Source organism: Ranitomeya variabilis, chromosome 5, assembly GCF_051348905.1.
Source record: "Ranitomeya variabilis isolate aRanVar5 chromosome 5, aRanVar5.hap1, whole genome shotgun sequence".
NCBI lineage: Eukaryota > Metazoa > Chordata > Amphibia > Anura > Dendrobatidae > Ranitomeya > Ranitomeya variabilis.
The window spans coordinates 317,407,729-317,424,797 of NC_135236.1; the positions used below are offsets into that span (position 1 = coordinate 317,407,729).

Sequence of the window (17,069 nt, forward strand, 5' to 3'; positions counted from 1 at the left end):
GGGCTAGGCAACTCATCATGGGACAGGAGAAAAACCTTTTTTCTACATGAGCATTTCAATTAAAACACATTTGTACTATTAAACACATATAATGATTGGCTGTTAACCCTCAAAACTACTTTTAACCTTCAATCTTGAATATTCTTCCAATCATAGGTATACTTCTTATGCATACTTTATTGTATATTCACTCATGAATCCTAGAAACTGCAACACCTAGGACGTAAAGTTGGGCAATTATGGAAATCTCAGGATTCATGGACATGCTAAAGTTTTGTAACTGATAAAAAAGCTAAGCAAAACGTTCAAAATATCTTGAATTATTCAGTATCGAGTATGAACACCACGTGCAAAAATACCTGCACTTACATACTTTGGTATGCTATTATTGAGGTTATTAATGGTTGTCTGAGGAAAATTCTGCCAGGCTAAAAAAAAATGGGGAATCACAGAGCGAAGTATAATAAAATATATTATTTTATTAAGAATAAACACAAATAGTAATCATTAAAATTCATAACAAAAACAAAATAAATAAAGAAAAAATGATAACAGGGATAATGACACCAATGAATAATGATCAGCAAATTATATTGTATACAGTACCAGTTAAAAGGAGGTATATCCAAAATATATATTCAAACAAATAAGCCCATGAGGCTAGGGGAAATAAAGTTTGACATATGCAAAAAATGGTGGCCTATATAGGTACGCAAGTGCACAAAGGCTACAAGTAGCTAGTATATAGCATCACTCAGTATGCTCATAATGAATAGAGCCAACAAATCATGCAAAAGAATTATCAACAGTAAACAAGAATCCCCAACATTCACAATGGGCATACCTGCAAGTATTACATAGTACTGGAGAGTAATGGAGGCAATACCAACCTAAATGCTGAGCATAGAAGAGGCCCCGACACGCGTTTCGCTGTCAATGCTTCCTCGGGGGGCGTGGTGAGAAGTGAATGTTGCAGGTTTTTATAGGGTTTACCAAAGGAGGCGCCCCAATAGCGTAGTCTGAAGCAGCACTTCCTGCAGCATGGCAGCCGCACCGGAAACCATGGTACCGGCGTCTGATGTCACAGGTCTCCGCCCATCGCCGACGCGTCAGCGCAGATGGGCGGAGAGCCACAACGACATGAAGACATGACAGACATGCAAACAACCATGTGTGAGTGTGTGTAGATGGTTGTTTGCATGTCTGTATATATGTGTGGGAGCATGTGTCCACGTTTGTATGTGTATGTGTACATGGGTACCTTCACATAAGGGCTTCACTGTGTTTGAACACTTGGTTACACCTACATTCTCTTCTACTTTTGCATTTTCGTTTTATTATTTCATCCATTCAATATATTTATGGTTTCTTTCTCTTGTCACACTGGTAGTAATTTTGTCATAATTTGATTTGGCACTTCCATTCATCTTGTTCTTGGCCATTAGCATAGATTTTATGGCCATTATTTATTTTTATTTTTATTATTTTTTTGCCCAACGCTTCCATTCACTCTTATGTCTATATATGACTCGCACTTCTATAAATATTTATATTTATATTTGCACTATTGTTTCACTTCTTTTTCACTCACAGCTCTTTATGGTGCAATTTTCCCTGATTTCTATTCAGCTATGTTTATCAATTCTTCAGCACTAGTGGTTTATTATTAATCCTTCCCATGTATTTTCCTTTCTTACCAATCTGTGCAGTGTAATTTCCCCTGTGCCCCTTCATCTTGGCTGCAGTGAGCGCTTCCTGTGGCTGGCGCCGACCTGTTTCCATGGACACGCGTCTTCATGTCGTTGTGGCTCTCCGCCCTTCTGCGCTGACGCGTCGGCGGTGGGCAGAGACCTGTGACGTCAGACGCCGGTACCATGGTTTCCGATGCAGCTGCCGTGCTGCAGGAAGTGCCGCTTTAGACTGCGCTATTGGGGCTCCTCCTTTGGTAAACCCTATAAAAACCTGCAACATTCACTTCTCACCACGCCCCCCGAGGAAGCATTGACAGCAAAACGCGCGTCGGGGCCTCTTCTATGCTCAGCATTTAGGTCGGTATTACCTCCATTACTCTCCAGTACTATGTAATACTTGCAGGTATGCCCATTCTGGAGGTTGGGGATACTTGTTTACTGTTGATAATTCTTTTGCATGATTTGTTGGCTCTATTCATTATGAGCATACTGACTGATGCTATATACTAGCTACTTGTAGCCATTGTGCACTTGCGTACCTATATAGGCCACCACTTTATTTTTTGCATATGTCAAACTTTATTTCCCCTAGCCTCATGGGCTTATTTGTTTGAATATATATTTTGGATATACCTCCTTTTAACTGGTACTGTATACAATATAATTTGCTGAGCATTATTCAATGGTGTCATTATCCCTGTTATCATTTTTTCTTTCTTTATTTTGTTTTTGTTATGAATTTTAATGATTACTATTTGTGTTTATTCTTAATAAAATAATATATTTTATTATACTTCGCTCTGTGATTCACCTTGTTTCTGGGAAATATATTGTATGTGACGTGATAGAGCTACTGTATATAATTTTGGCCGTTTTCTGCTAAATAAATAAACATGGGCATTCAAATTATCAAGCTATGCTGCTGGTAACTGCCATTGCAATTGATGACCAATAGCGAAGGTCTTTTATGGCATCGCCCACGCGGTCTCCAGACCAATCTTAGGCTATCATTGGATCCAAGACAAATATAGGACTCATCCCTGAAGAGGATAGACCTCCACTCCACCCCTCATTGCTGTCTTGATAGTCCATGACAGTCTTTGAGAGAAATAGAATGAGGTCAATGATCAAAGGGAGCTGTCAGCAAGAAGATCTTGATGATGAAGTGAAGTGGCAGTGGGCTTCATACGGTCTGATCAGAATGTTAAACTAAGAACCTCCTGTTCAGCTATATATACATTTTTGCCTAGCAGCTTTAGATCAGTGAATGATTTTTGGAGGTGCGGTTCATGCTCTTTTTTTGGTGTATAGCATGTTTTTTCCCCTTTTTTGGACTGGCACTCCTCCCATTTGGCACAGGTGATTTTAATTAGCAGGAGACTGCAAAGAAAAGGGTCTAGTCCATTTCTGCTCTCACTGAAGAGCTTGAGGAATTTGAGTTTTAGTGCTCCTTTCATTTGGTGTTGGTGCTGTTGTGGTGGCCATTGTTGCTGTGGTTTTGTGCTAGTGGGGCGGCGCAGTCTGGAGTCATGGGGACTCAGTCTTGCAGCATTGGCCCTGTGAGGCACCAGGCCATCTGTCCTGCCATTGCAGTGCCGCTGTGGCATTTGTCGTCATGCGGCTCCGCTCCATTGGGACAATACAGACTCCTTTAATTTGGTGTTGGTGCTGTGTGGCGGCCATTGTTGCTGTGGTTTGTGCTGGTGGAGCAGTGCGGCCTGGAGACACGTGGCCATCTGCGCTGCTGGTGCATGGCTGCTGTGGCAATGCTCGGCACATGGCTCCGCTCCATTAGGGCGATAGGGATCCACTAAGAGGTTCGCCGTGGCAGTGAGCTTCATAGAGTCTGATCAGAATGTTAAACCGAATAAGCTGCAGAAGGAACCTGGTTTCCTGGATCGCTCCTGCTGATCAGCTGTTCAGCGCGCAGCTGCATGTGTCGTGGCTGTGTCACAGTCACGACACATGTATGGATAGCCTGTTTGTTGGGCTCTTCATACATGTGTTCATGTATACATGCCTCAATCACACCTATCCTCAAAAAGCCCTCTCTTGACCCATCCTCTGTATCTAGCTATCGCCCCATATCACTTCTCCCCTATGCCTCAAAACTACTGGAACAACACGTCCATCTTGAACTGTCCTCCCATCTATCTTCCTGCTCCCTCTTCGACCGCTTTCAATCTGGCTTCCGGTCACACCACTCCACTGAAACTGCCCTAACTAAGGTCACCAATGACCTATTAACCGCCAAGAGCAAGCGGCACTACTCTATCCTCCTCCTCCTGGACCTGTCCTCTGCCTTTGACACAGTGGACCATTCCCTGTTGCTCCAGACCCTCTCATCCCTTGGCATCACAGACTTGGCCCTATCCTGGATCTCATCATACCTAACAGACCGGACATTCAGCGTCTCCCACTCACACACCACCTCCTCACCTCGCCCCCTATCTGTCGGAGTCCCGCAAGGTTCAGTTCTAGGGCCCCTGCTCTTCTCCATTTACACCTTTGGCCTGGGACAGCTCATAGAATCTCACGGCTTTCAGTATCACCTCTATGCTGATGACACACAGATCTACATCTCTGAACCAGATATCACCACCCTTCTAGCCAGAATCCCTCAATGTCTATCCGCTATTTCATCATTCTTCTCCGCTAGATTTCTAAAACTTAACATGGACAAAACAGAATTCATCATCTTTCCCCCATCTCACGCGACCTCCCCAACGAACCTATCCATTACAGTAAACGGCTGCCCACTCTCCCCAGTCCCACAAGCCCGCTGTCTTGGGGTAATCCTTGACACTGATCTCTCCTTCAAACCACATATCCAAACCCTTTCCACTTCCTGCCGCCTCCAACTCAAAAATATTTCACGGATCCGTACATTCCTAAACCAAGAATCTGCAAAAACCCTAGTCCATGCCCTCATCATCTCCCGCCTCGACTACTGTAACCTCCTGCTCTGTGGCCTCCCTTCTAACACTCTCGCACCCCTCCAATCTATTCTAAACTCTGCTGCCCGACTAATCCACCTGTCCCCCCGCTATTCCCCGGCCTCTCCCCTCTGTCAATCCCTTCACTGGCTCCCCATTACCCAGAGACTCCAGTACAAAAGCCTAACCATGACATACAAAGCCATCCACACCCTGTCTCCTCCATACATCTGTGACCTCGTCTCCCGGTACTTTCCTGCACGCAACCTCCGATCCTCACAAGACCTCCTTCTCTACTCCCCTCTTATCTCCTCTTCACACAATCGCATACAAGATTTCTCTCGTGCATCCCCCCTACTCTGGAACTCTCTACCACAACATATCAGACTCTCGCCTACCATCGAAACCTTCAAAAAGAACCTGAAGACCCACCTCTTCCGACAAGCCTACAACCTGCAGTAACCACCAATCGACCAAACTGCTGCACGACCAGCTCTATCCTCACCTACTGTATCCTCACCCATCCCTTGTAGATTGTGAGCCCTCGCGGGCAGGGTCCTCTCTCCTCCTGTTCCAGTTGTGACTTGTATCGGTCAAGATTATTGTACTTGTTTTTATTATGTATACCCCTCCTCACATGTAAAGCGCCATGGAATAAATGGCGCTATAATAATAAATAATAATAATAATGTGTTGTGACAGTGACACAGCCATGACACATGTAGCTGCGGAGCTGAACAGCTGATCAGCCGGAGCGATCCAGGAAGCCGTGTTCCCTCTGCAGCTTATACGGTAAGCGCTATAGCTTGCCGGATAAGGAGGGAGCCGAACATATTCGCTCATCTCTAATGGTGAGCCAAACGCTTCATTTGAAGCTCCCTGGTCCCAGAGCAAAATCTGTCACAGGACATCTTTCTAAAGTGCACCATTTCTAATAATAGAGTCAAATTATGTAGCAAATGGGCTTGCTGCACGTTAGGCACCATGGTTTAGCTTGGATTGCTACCTTTGTTCCCTTACAGCTATGTCTTGGAAACCAAATAATTTGTAGCTCCTTTCTTCATTTTCCATGAAGCAAAAGAGACAGCAGAACATGTCGATAACATTGAATATTGAATGAATACCACATGTGAGAAGCAGAAGTGAAGAAAGTTAATTTTACGTGCTTACGCAGAGTGCCTATGTCAAACTATGCCAACTTGTGAAGGGAATAAAGAGCATTCTCTAGAAAGAATATGAACCATTGCTGTATATTTGAAGATTACATTTACATAATACAATTAATGAATCAAAACATATCATGCCATTGTATTTTGAATGCAAAATTACATTAATTCATCAACTAATTAGCTCATTCTTATTATTATAAATTGTTTAAACAAATCCTGCAAAAATAAAAGGGACAATCTGTTATAACAAAAGTGTGCCCAAAGTTGTAGGCATTGTCAGGAATGGCACTGCACCATTAAATATCTTGTTCTAGGTTCTAAGACGTGCTGTAACTGTCGGCAAAACACTTTACTTCCTGCTGAGTGAATCCAGCAATTTATAACTAGTAATCAAAGTATCATTACATTATCACCATAAGCCTGTCATCAAGTCCATTAGTTTAAAGTCAAGCATTATTACCCCGACGCTGCACGTTTGTGACTTTGTATTTTTTATGTTATGATAATAGCACATTCTATATAATTTAACAGAATACAAATAAAGCGGAGTGCATATTTGACTTTATAATAGCATATTAGCTTTGCTCTCTACAAAGAAGAAATTTTACATTACAACATGTTCTCACTGAGGTTACTGCATTCAGGAGGATTTAACATTTTAAAAATCCTTGCCAGGGCAAGTGATAATGTATTACCTGAGCAATCCTTATTATTTCTCCTAGAGCTATGTAATCCTAGGGTAATTACTCTTCTTTCTCATAACCTTTTTTTTATTACAACATCAGTTGTATTCAACAAATTTGCCATTGTTTGTGCAATTGTATAACTAATGTAATCCTACAAGCTGCAGTTACACACCGGTTATACACATCCATGTGCTGTCCATTTTTTTTAAATGGTCAGACTCAGCACATGACTGATAGAGTTTTGTTGATCCATACAGGAAGCCTAAGGGGGAAGGTTTCTCATTGTGGAAGTCAAAACCCCCAAAATATGTATCTGCAAATGGAGTGTCTGGTTTTAATTCTCATCCTAAGTCATGTGGCTACGGTTGTTAAAGGGGTGATATTGACTTTTAGGATTGTTGCATCCATTAGGTAATGCTAAAGCTCAACTCCTCTTCATGTCTGAAATGGATATTTGTTTATCTAATTTCCCAGAGGAGCATTGCATTGCCTATAAGTCTCCTTATGCTGGCTTGACACTCTCCACAATAGAAACATTTCCCCTCATATCAGCAGTCAGAGGCTTCTCATCTAGTTAAATCGGATCTCCTGCCTTGCCCTGAGAAGGAGTAAACACATGTCTGCAATTTGCAAATGTAGTGTGTGGTTTGTATTCTTATTACAAGTCATGTGGCAAGGCTAGTTAAAGGGTCTTCCTCTCTGGAGAGGCAATTTTTATATTAACTCATACACGCATTGGCTTTAAAAGTAGATCCATGTGTCTGATACTTGAGACTCAGCGCATGTCCTATTCTTATTTATTTTGTGGATCAGAATAAGCCTTTAAAGTCTATTTGGATCCATTAAAAACAGCTGAAAAATGGCAGACACATTTTTAAATTCAGAAGGTCCAAACAGCGCTATGGGCAGAGAAAGGTGTGCACATAAAATATGAAAGAGGTGGGACCGGTGATCCCTGATGAAGAAAGCCACAGCTTTTGAAATGCATTGTTTATTGCTCCTCTAACCAGCCTGACATTGATTTGGACTTGAGTAATGTCACTCACCACGATCTGCTAGAGGTGCACTACAGCTCGGGTCAACCGGCAGTGATTCCTTAGCGCACACCACCGGGTGAGGCCGCACTGCTGCATCTTAATTGTCTCACATACTCCAGACAGCGAATACCCACCACCCAGACCAGCTAGGTGCTTTGTGGTCCCTTGGTATCCAACAACAGGTTAAGTGCACCACGGCACTTCTTCTCATCGCTCCCAAGGACTAGGGACAGTGAACCTCACACATCTCCCATGCAGTGACACAGCAGCAGGATCTCCCATGCAGTGACACATCAGCAGGTAAACGACCTTCTCCTCCTGTAGATTACTGTTACTCCGTGATGTACTGAATCTCACTCATTAATTCTCAGCAACGGACCAAGCTTATTTGTTTCACCTTTATTCTCATTCAACATGGATCATTTAACATTATAGCTCTCAAACTTTGGACCTTCTAAATTTTACATAAACTTTTTCAGGCAACAGGTGGTAGTTATTCACCAAACCAGGCAGCTGGGTAGTTTTCATTGTGTCTAGCGACAGTGCCTCATTGATTCCTTCATTTATCAAATTTTTAAATTCACTTTTCCATCCAGGTTTCATCTGTTTTTAACAGATTTATTGCTAAAAGTCAATGGATAAAAATGTTCAGGAAGTTTACTTGCTTCATTTTTTTTTTAAAATGGATGAAAAAATAACTGATGCAACATAAGTACAAAAAGAAAGCCAAACTGGATAACACGTGAGAGAATAACAGACAATAAGTGATGGATGTAAAAACATAAGCACATGTATGAAAGTAGCTTTTGGCTGAAATCACATATGCAGTTTTTGAATTGGTCTTTTAAACACAAACCGGGAAAATACAAGGAATAGTATGCTAAAAAAACTGACATGCCTTCATTCTGCTGTATCTACGTCTGTGTTTGACTCATAAAACTGCTGCAATGTATGACTGACTCCAGCCTTAAAGTTATCACACAGAAGTTATTTTTTTTAATTCTGAATTTGATAGTACAGAAATAATGGATTTATACTCTTCCATTTGAGTCACATTATATTTTTAATGGCATATATTGCAGCTTTTGGTAATATTCAGTAGAAGAATATATTGGTGCAGATTTACTAATCCTGTCTACTATATTGACAATTTAGTGGATTACTACTTAGGTTGGATTTAGACACTTAAAAAAAATTGCAATTGAGAGAAAAAAAGTCAAAACGCTACTTCATACAGAATCTGCCATACGAAAAGTGCTAGTGTTTTAGCCGATGTTAAAGTTTCTGGTAAAGAGTATATTGGGACAGACTTCTGATGGAAGAAATATGCAATCACAAGTCCGTCACCACTTATATCAACAAAAGACACCAGTTGTGTCAAAACGAGGCCGTTAACTTTCACGTTGACTAAAATTACTGCATATTTTTTACCCAAGGGTATTTTATGGAGTAGAGATATGACTTTCTTTTTCATCTCTTATTTTGTGACTTTTTTGTGCCTTTTTTTTTAAAGAAAAGTACATTTAATTTCTGTGTCTAAATTCTAAGCCAAACTATAAACAAAGTTCACTTGATAAAAAAAACTATTGTGCATGGCATAAATGGCTCTAAATTCTGGTGAAATGAATAATAATTTTAAAAACATGACTATTATTGTAGTATTTTCTACAACATTTTCCATTCCTAAATGTTTAACAAAACTGCGTAAAATATTATCTGCCTGTGTAATCTCTTTTTAACTGTTTCTGGTGCCATATTATAAAGGCACACAGTTACAGACACACAAACACACAAAATGTGAGGCAGGAAACACACATAGAAATTTATATGCACGTTTTTTTTTCAAGTTAATGCCAGAAGTAGGTAGATCAGGAAGGACATGTTGTGTCCACTTCCATATACATTTCCCATTTCTGCTTTAGTCGTTGGGTCGCCCTGTGCCTTCTTTGCAGGCCCTTCGTCTGCAGTTTCATATGGGCTTTTTGACCAAGTCAAGAGCATGTTAGTACAGTTCCTACCTCCTGACATGATTGACTCACTCATGGACTTGGCAAACCGTCTCGACAAATGTGAGTGCAGACAAAGATGTACCACTGACTTTGTACCTCCACCTTCTGTGCCGACTGCACTTACTGAGGAGCCCATGCAGATTGGGTTAACTGAGTGCCATCAACAAGTGGTCAAGCAATTAAAGCTAGATCAACTTAAACAGAACCTAATTTCAGGATTTTATACACCATGTATGTAAAGGCATTTTAACCCCTTCATGACCAAAGGTATTTTCAATTTTGCGTTTTCATTTTACGCTCCCCTACTTCCCAGAGCCATAACTTTTATATTTTTAGGTCAATATGACCATGTGAGGGCTTGTTTTTTGCAAGATGAGTTGTACTTTTGAACGACACCATTGGATTTAATCAGGTATTGTGGCAAGCACTCTTGCTGAGATCCGAGGTGCTGGTAAAGAGGGATGGCAATCACTGCACACTCTTAATAGATGCTTGTGAAGACTTTATTATACAGGTGTTGATACAGGTGTCCTTTTGCAAGCAGGATATCCTTTACACCGTTCAGCAAATTTTGTCAACAGCGACTATATGAATAAGACCCTATGAGGGTCAAAACTTTATGTTCTTGTCTCATGACCATTTTCTCTATCCCTGCACCAATTCCTTATTCATGAATTGTGTTATCACTGCATCCACACCTGTATAATGAAGTCTTCACAAGCATCTATTAAGAGTGTGCCGTGATTGAACATTACAACATTGGATTTAACATATCATGTACTGGAAAACGGGAAAAAAATGCCAAGTGTAGTGAAATTGCAAAAAATGTGCAATTCTACAGTTGTTTTTTGTTTTGCTTTTTTACTATGTTCACTAAATGCTAAAACTGACCTGCCATTATGATTTTTAAAACTTTTTTTTAACTTTCAGCATGCTTCAATAGTCTCCATGGAAGACTAGAAGCTGCCATAACCCGATCGCCTCTGCAACATAAAGGCGATGATCACCTGTATGTAACAGAATTGCTGACTTGCTATGAGCGCCAACCACCAGTCAGTGCTCATAGCAATCCAGCAGTGACAACCATAGAGGTCTGCTGCAGACCTCTGGTTGTCATGCCAACCCATCGCTGACCCGCAGTCATGTGACACGAGCGCCGATGGGCTGAATTTCCATCTCACTTGCTGGAATCACGTGTTAAATGGCGCTGTCAGAGTTTGACAGTGGCATTTAATGGGTTATCAGATTCCTACCACTGCTGTTAGCGGCACATGTCAGCTGTTCAAAACAGCTGACGTGCTGGAAAAGATGTGGACTCACCGCCAGAGCACACATCAAAGGGAGGGTGTCCAACATCGGCATATTATTACGCTTGATGTCGGAAAGGGGTTAATGCTTATTAAATCCTTATCTGTTGAAGAAATCCATTTTGTGGTTTCAAAGAAAAACATAGTTGAAATTCAATGCTAATGAGTTACAAATGCAGTGGGTGGGCACTACGCTTTCAGCTTTCCTGCCTCTCAGTATTCCCCACCTGCTGCCAGCCTCCTGTCTCTGACTGACAGGTCACTGAAACATGAGGGGCAGGCAGCAGGCAGGAAATAGGAAGTAAAGCAGGAAAGTTATAAGCGCAATGTCCACCAGCTCATTAGCATATAATATCAACTATGGATTTCTCTAAACAAGCAAAATAGATTTGTACAATAAAAGTAAGAGGTTACTCAGAATAAAAGCACCTTAATTTACATGTCATTAGTATGGGGTATAAAATCCTGATGACAGGCTCTCTTTAATTACGGTCAATAGTCTCATCATTATTGCTTCCTGTTTGTATCTTATCTAGAAATATCTGTATGGTCTAAGTAGTTTATTAATCTGTGGCAAATTTTGTTCATGCCAAAGTGGCAAATAATCTTGTTTTACCCATTCTAAAACAATTTTCTTTATGAAAATCACTGCCATTGGTAGTATATCTCTAACCCGAAATGTGATGAACTATATAACTAAGGTTTATTGGTACCTTACATTTTTTATCTATTTTGTTTTTTTCTTGAATATCAGTCTGTGGCTGTGTTATGGGCATGTTTTGGTTACGTAAACATACTTCAGTGATTGAACGGCACCAGGAGGACATTGTATGCTGTAATCCTGAGTGTCAGGACAAATATATGTCATTGTCTGTGAACTTGCCGAAAGACTCAACCCTAGGCAAGCCAGATGGGCTTCATTCTTTTCTCAGTTTGATTTTGTGGTGACAATTAGACTATGCACTAAGAATGTTAAAGTTGATGCGCTCTCATAGTTTCTTTCTATCTCAAACCAAATTTTTTAAGCTAGTTCCCATTCTCATTCTATCAGAGGGTATTATCATATCTTCAGTGTCCCTAAACCTGATAAAGTAGAGTTGTACAGGGTGGGCCATTTATATGGATACACCTAAATATAATGGGAATGGTTGGTGATATCAAGTTCCTGTTTGTGGCACATTAGTATATGGGAGGGTGAAAACTTTTCAAGATGGGTGGTGACCATGGTGGCCATTTTGAAGTCTGCCATTTTGGATCCAACTTAATTTTTTCCAATGGGAAGAGGGTCATGTGATACATCAAACTTATTGAGAATTTTTCTCAAGAAAAACAATGGTGTGATTGGTTTTAACGTAACTTTTTTCTTTCATGAGTTATTGACAAGTTTATGACCACTTATAAAATGTGTTCAAAGCGCTGCCCATTGTTTTGGATTGTCAATGCAACCCTCTTCTCCCCCTCTTGACACACTGATAGCAACACCGCAGAAGAGATGCTAGCACAGGCTTCCAGTATCTGTTGTTTCCTAGTTACACCTAAATTTGAAGACTTTTCAAAGTTTTTACGCAAAAATTCTGGGATCTTTTTATCCCCTAGCCTTTTTTAGACTATAAAAAAAGTTCCTTCATATTGCCTATTTGTTGAATTGCCTATTTTTCTTTAAAAAAAAATCCACTTTTTATCCAATTACAATAAATGTATCCATAACATCAAATTATTTAAAAAAATTGTAATACTACACATCTTGTAGTAAAACCAGTTCACTCTAATATATAGGCTGTACACAAGCAAATTAAAAACAAGAATTGTGGAACACATTAGCAATGCTATTCCAACCCTTCCAAAGGCTTAACCTCAAAACTGTTCTGAAGTACTTAAATTAATTTTGAGCACACAATGAGATACATTAATCTTGCATATAGTTTTTATGGGATAAAATAAGGCTTTTTTTGCAAATGGGTGTATACTCACATCCTCACACTCCTTCTTGATTCTTGTCTCATTTTTCTCATTAATAACTCACTTTCACAAAGTACATCATGATTAAACTCTTCTGCTCAAAACGCCCAGACGCAGTGTCTTTTTTTATATATCACATCATAACTTTTTAGATATCCCGGTTTTAAACTTTTTTCAATACATTTTAAGTTTTTAATTTTTGATTCTCTGTGTGCCAGATTTCTTCAACTTTCTACTGCACAATCTCACCTAGTTTGGAGCTCACCATACACTACTTTTGTGATGGAATTCCTCCTTTACCAGTGAGCTGAGTCTTATCCCCTTCTTTCTGTTACTCTTTTGCCACATTGTGTCTCAGGTTCATTGGTCCATATGAAATTATCAAGGTTATTAATCTTGTAGAGTTACCTTTGAAGCTTCCTCCTTCATTCAGAATAACCAAGAAAAAGTAAGGATAGATCCGACTACATGGAATAATATCTTGAATTTTTATTGAATCATGTTAAAATCTTAGCAGAGTATCCTGATTGTGTACATAGGCAAAATGTTTCTGGTGAGTAACAATGATTAAGGATGGTGTACGGCGCATCAGAAATGCCTATGAACACTATATGGAAGTTTTGCTAAGAGTTTAACATAATCATAGTCGGACCAACTTCTTTGCATATTTTCCGTCCTTGGCAAAGGTGTTGATCAAAGCTCTGAAGATTAAGGGTAGTATTGGTGAGCTGGCTTTTTTCTCTTTACTCACAGAAGATGTTTGGCTCCTAGTTTTTGAGAGGGTCCATGCAGTATTTTGTACATTGGAAGGGTTATGGTCCAGAAGAAAGATCTTGGGTTTTTGCTAGCAAACTTAGCACTTACAATCACAATCATATCAAGAGATTTCACTTATCTGTTCCAGATAGAGTCCAGAGGCCCCTCATATTAGTGATTCATTCAATTTAGTGCTTTTCCTCTGATTTTGCTTCAGTCGACATGCAGTGCATCCTTTGGGGTGCAGCTGTTATTCTGGGACAAGTGATGCCTGCCAGACTGGGAACTTTGAGTTAACTCCTAAATTGGTTACTTAATTGCGATGCTCACAGTATTTAAACCCTTGACTTTCACCATTGGTTGTCAATTATAGCTTAACATCCTGGTTTATTGTGTGATAGCCTCTACTGTGTTTGATTCCTGTTCCTTGACTTTTGACTTCTTTTCTGCCTTTCAGTTCTGCTTGAGAACATGAACTGCTGGTACTGATGTGGCCGCCGATCTGCTTTGGCCAATCCTATTTTCACAAAAGCCTTTTTTAGACCTGCCTGGTTAAGTTGCACAGAGCTTAAGTTTCACAATTATAAAGCTGGATTCACACATCCATGAAACACGGATTGTTTTCTAATTAAAACACCCAGTTTGACCTCTAGATCTTCCTACCTGAGCTACTTCATAGGCATATACTGTATGAAGCAGTCAGCTCAGGGTAGGTGACCTCACAGTCAGTTCAGGTCTAACGATCCGAGCAGGTCTGTGTACATGGACTATTTGAAACTGGCCTTAGTCATTCTTTTACATTTAACAATACCTTTGAATCCACGTTTAATAATAATAATAATAATAATCTTTATTTTTATATAGCGCTAACATATTCCGCAGCGCTTTACACACATTATCGTCGTTTGACTTTAGCACAACAAACATGCACTTTAAACTGCTTTAATAATTTAATGTGGTTGTCACAGTTTATTGGTGGCTGTAAATCCACAGTAAATAGTTGTACTCACATACATTTGAATTATGCTTTGCTTGGGTCTACAAATGCTGCAGCTGGATATTTTTTAAAGTTAGATTTTAAAATCTAAAATGCACTGCATACAATGTGCTCTGCTTTATGTTGTTTTGGTGTGTTTTTTTAGTGATGACATTTTTTTCAAAATGCATACTCCTCATATGGTTCAAAAATGTGGTTACAAATGTATACTCTTGATATTGCTATAACTGCTGTAAAACACTTGGAATTCATGATTTTTACAAGGTTTTCAAAGCATTAAAAAGAAGGGTGTGTGAAGGAGGCCTAAAGTACTGGGAATATGTTGCTGCATTTCTTGCGCAAATCAAACTGAACATTCAAATTCTTGCAAAATTTGAAATGCCAGTTGGGGACCCTGTGAAAGATTTATTTTGTTGAACTAATCATATTGGCAACTTTCTGTATTACTATACTTTATAGAAGAAATATATCCATCCTATTATTTTTTAATTTGGGGTACGGAACAATTTTCAGTGGTTTGCATGTATGTCTACATATAAAAATGTTTTATCTATATCTACAGTTGCAGATTTTCTATGTACTGCAATATAAATAATCACTTAATAGGCCTTCTCACAGCATATTAGCATTAACTACTTACGGACCAATGACTTTAAATATGCTAGTCAATGACAGTCGGACTCCCCATAGAGAAGGCAGTGATGGTTTATTACCATTTCTGCATTCCTGATCTCTGTATACGTATATATGAGTCTTGTGTATTCAGTGTAGAAAACAAAAATCAGTGCTTCTTCCTAGCGACCATGTGATCGCTGAGTACCGGGAGGGAGCAGGATCAGCTTTACAGTATAGACAAAAGGAAGAAACTGTGCCCAACGTGCCAGATCTAATTCCAGGAAAATTAACAATAATAAAAATGTATGTATGCTAAATGTTAAACTGAGAAAATAGAAAAAAGGCAAAGAAAAGACCTTTCCAGTCAGATCTGCTATAGAAAGGGGAGCACTATTTAAAGACTATTTTAGCAGTCCCTAAAAAAATAAAATCTGAAAAACAAATATGTATTGCTCTTGTTTTCTTTACATTTTCCCCAGATATTGTAAAAAAAACAATATAAAGATATCAAAAAATTAAGTCCAGGAATCATGAGCAAAAATGCAGAAACTATTTAATAACTAAATTTTTGAAATCACATGGAGGTAAAAGAAACAAAGATATGTCTAGCCAGGATGGAGGATGGCTAGTGTTGAATTGGTTAATATACTATAAATACATAGTATTGTCATTGTTATTATTTTTTTTCCAATACGTCACCAATGTATTTAATTATTTAATTAAACTTAGAGTTTTCACTAGCTGATACATTGTTTCTAAAGTTTAGCAGTAAAAATAAGATTTTCATTTTGAACTTGAGCAAAATAAACAGTCTGGTTTAGCGTTAGTGTCCCTGTGAGCCAAGCGTATAGATGACTTTGTGATGAATTTTTGTCAGCTGATTCCATCTATTATTCCCTTATGACCAACAAAAGGAAGATAGAACTGTAAGCCTCATTTTGACAGATTCCGAATGCTGTGATATCTGAGTCCTGTCTTAGGGTCATTGAGAGGTTGCATGTCTGTTCTCTGAAATACTTGATCAGTCAAGAAGTTTGAAAAGAACAAATTGTTTTATATGATGATAACTCTTACAAAATCTACTAGCTAGACCAAGATCTGCAATTCTTAGAGCGTTTTAGACAAATTCATTTCCACTACTGTGACATAACTCATTCAGACCCTGCTACTCATTTTCCTTTACGGTTTATTTATTGGACGGCAGATATAGTTGAGAAATAAAAAACTACATTGTTTTTGATTTTTTTTAAGATAATATAGCAAATCGAATATTCACAATTTGAATAAGGAAATCTAAGTACGGTATGTATTTTATAACAAAAAATTCTAAAAAAGGGAAACACAATAACACTAATTCAGGAGCTAGCACAAAAATAGTAAATCTCATAAAAATGATATAAGTAACTTGTAAAAAAATAACTTTATTAATATGAATCACAATTCATAAATCAAGATATCAGAGGATCAGGTACAGTTAAAAAATACAATATGATGTTTATTATTTTTCTATGACAAAAGAAAAACAGCAAATTGAATATCCATAATGTGAAAAAAGAAAATCAAAGAATTAATTTTGTAAGAAAAAAATACATGAAACAGACTTATCTAAGATGAAGAATATTAATCCATGAACTTGCATAAAAAAGATGTAAATTTCATACTATGATATGAGTAATTAGAAAATAACAATACATTTATTAAAATAAATGGATCACAGTAGGGAAAGATTAGAAAACATTAAAAGCACACAGAGTAATTGTCACAGTGTGGAAAAGAGCAAAGAATTCATTAGAACTTAAAAATAATTATAATGATTTCAATATTCTTTTTACACTGGATTTATTTGTTTTAATGGGAACCAGTCACGTCAGAAAATGCTATTTACCTGCAAATGTAGGGTTAATCTG

General features: G+C 38.7%; 1 protein-coding gene across 2 annotated transcripts in view; it reads right to left on the minus strand.

The window, feature by feature from the left end:
- Positions 1-17,069, minus strand: part of GRM3 (glutamate metabotropic receptor 3) — a 500,188-nt gene that overhangs the window by 220,019 nt on the left and 263,100 nt on the right. The window lies entirely within an intron of this gene.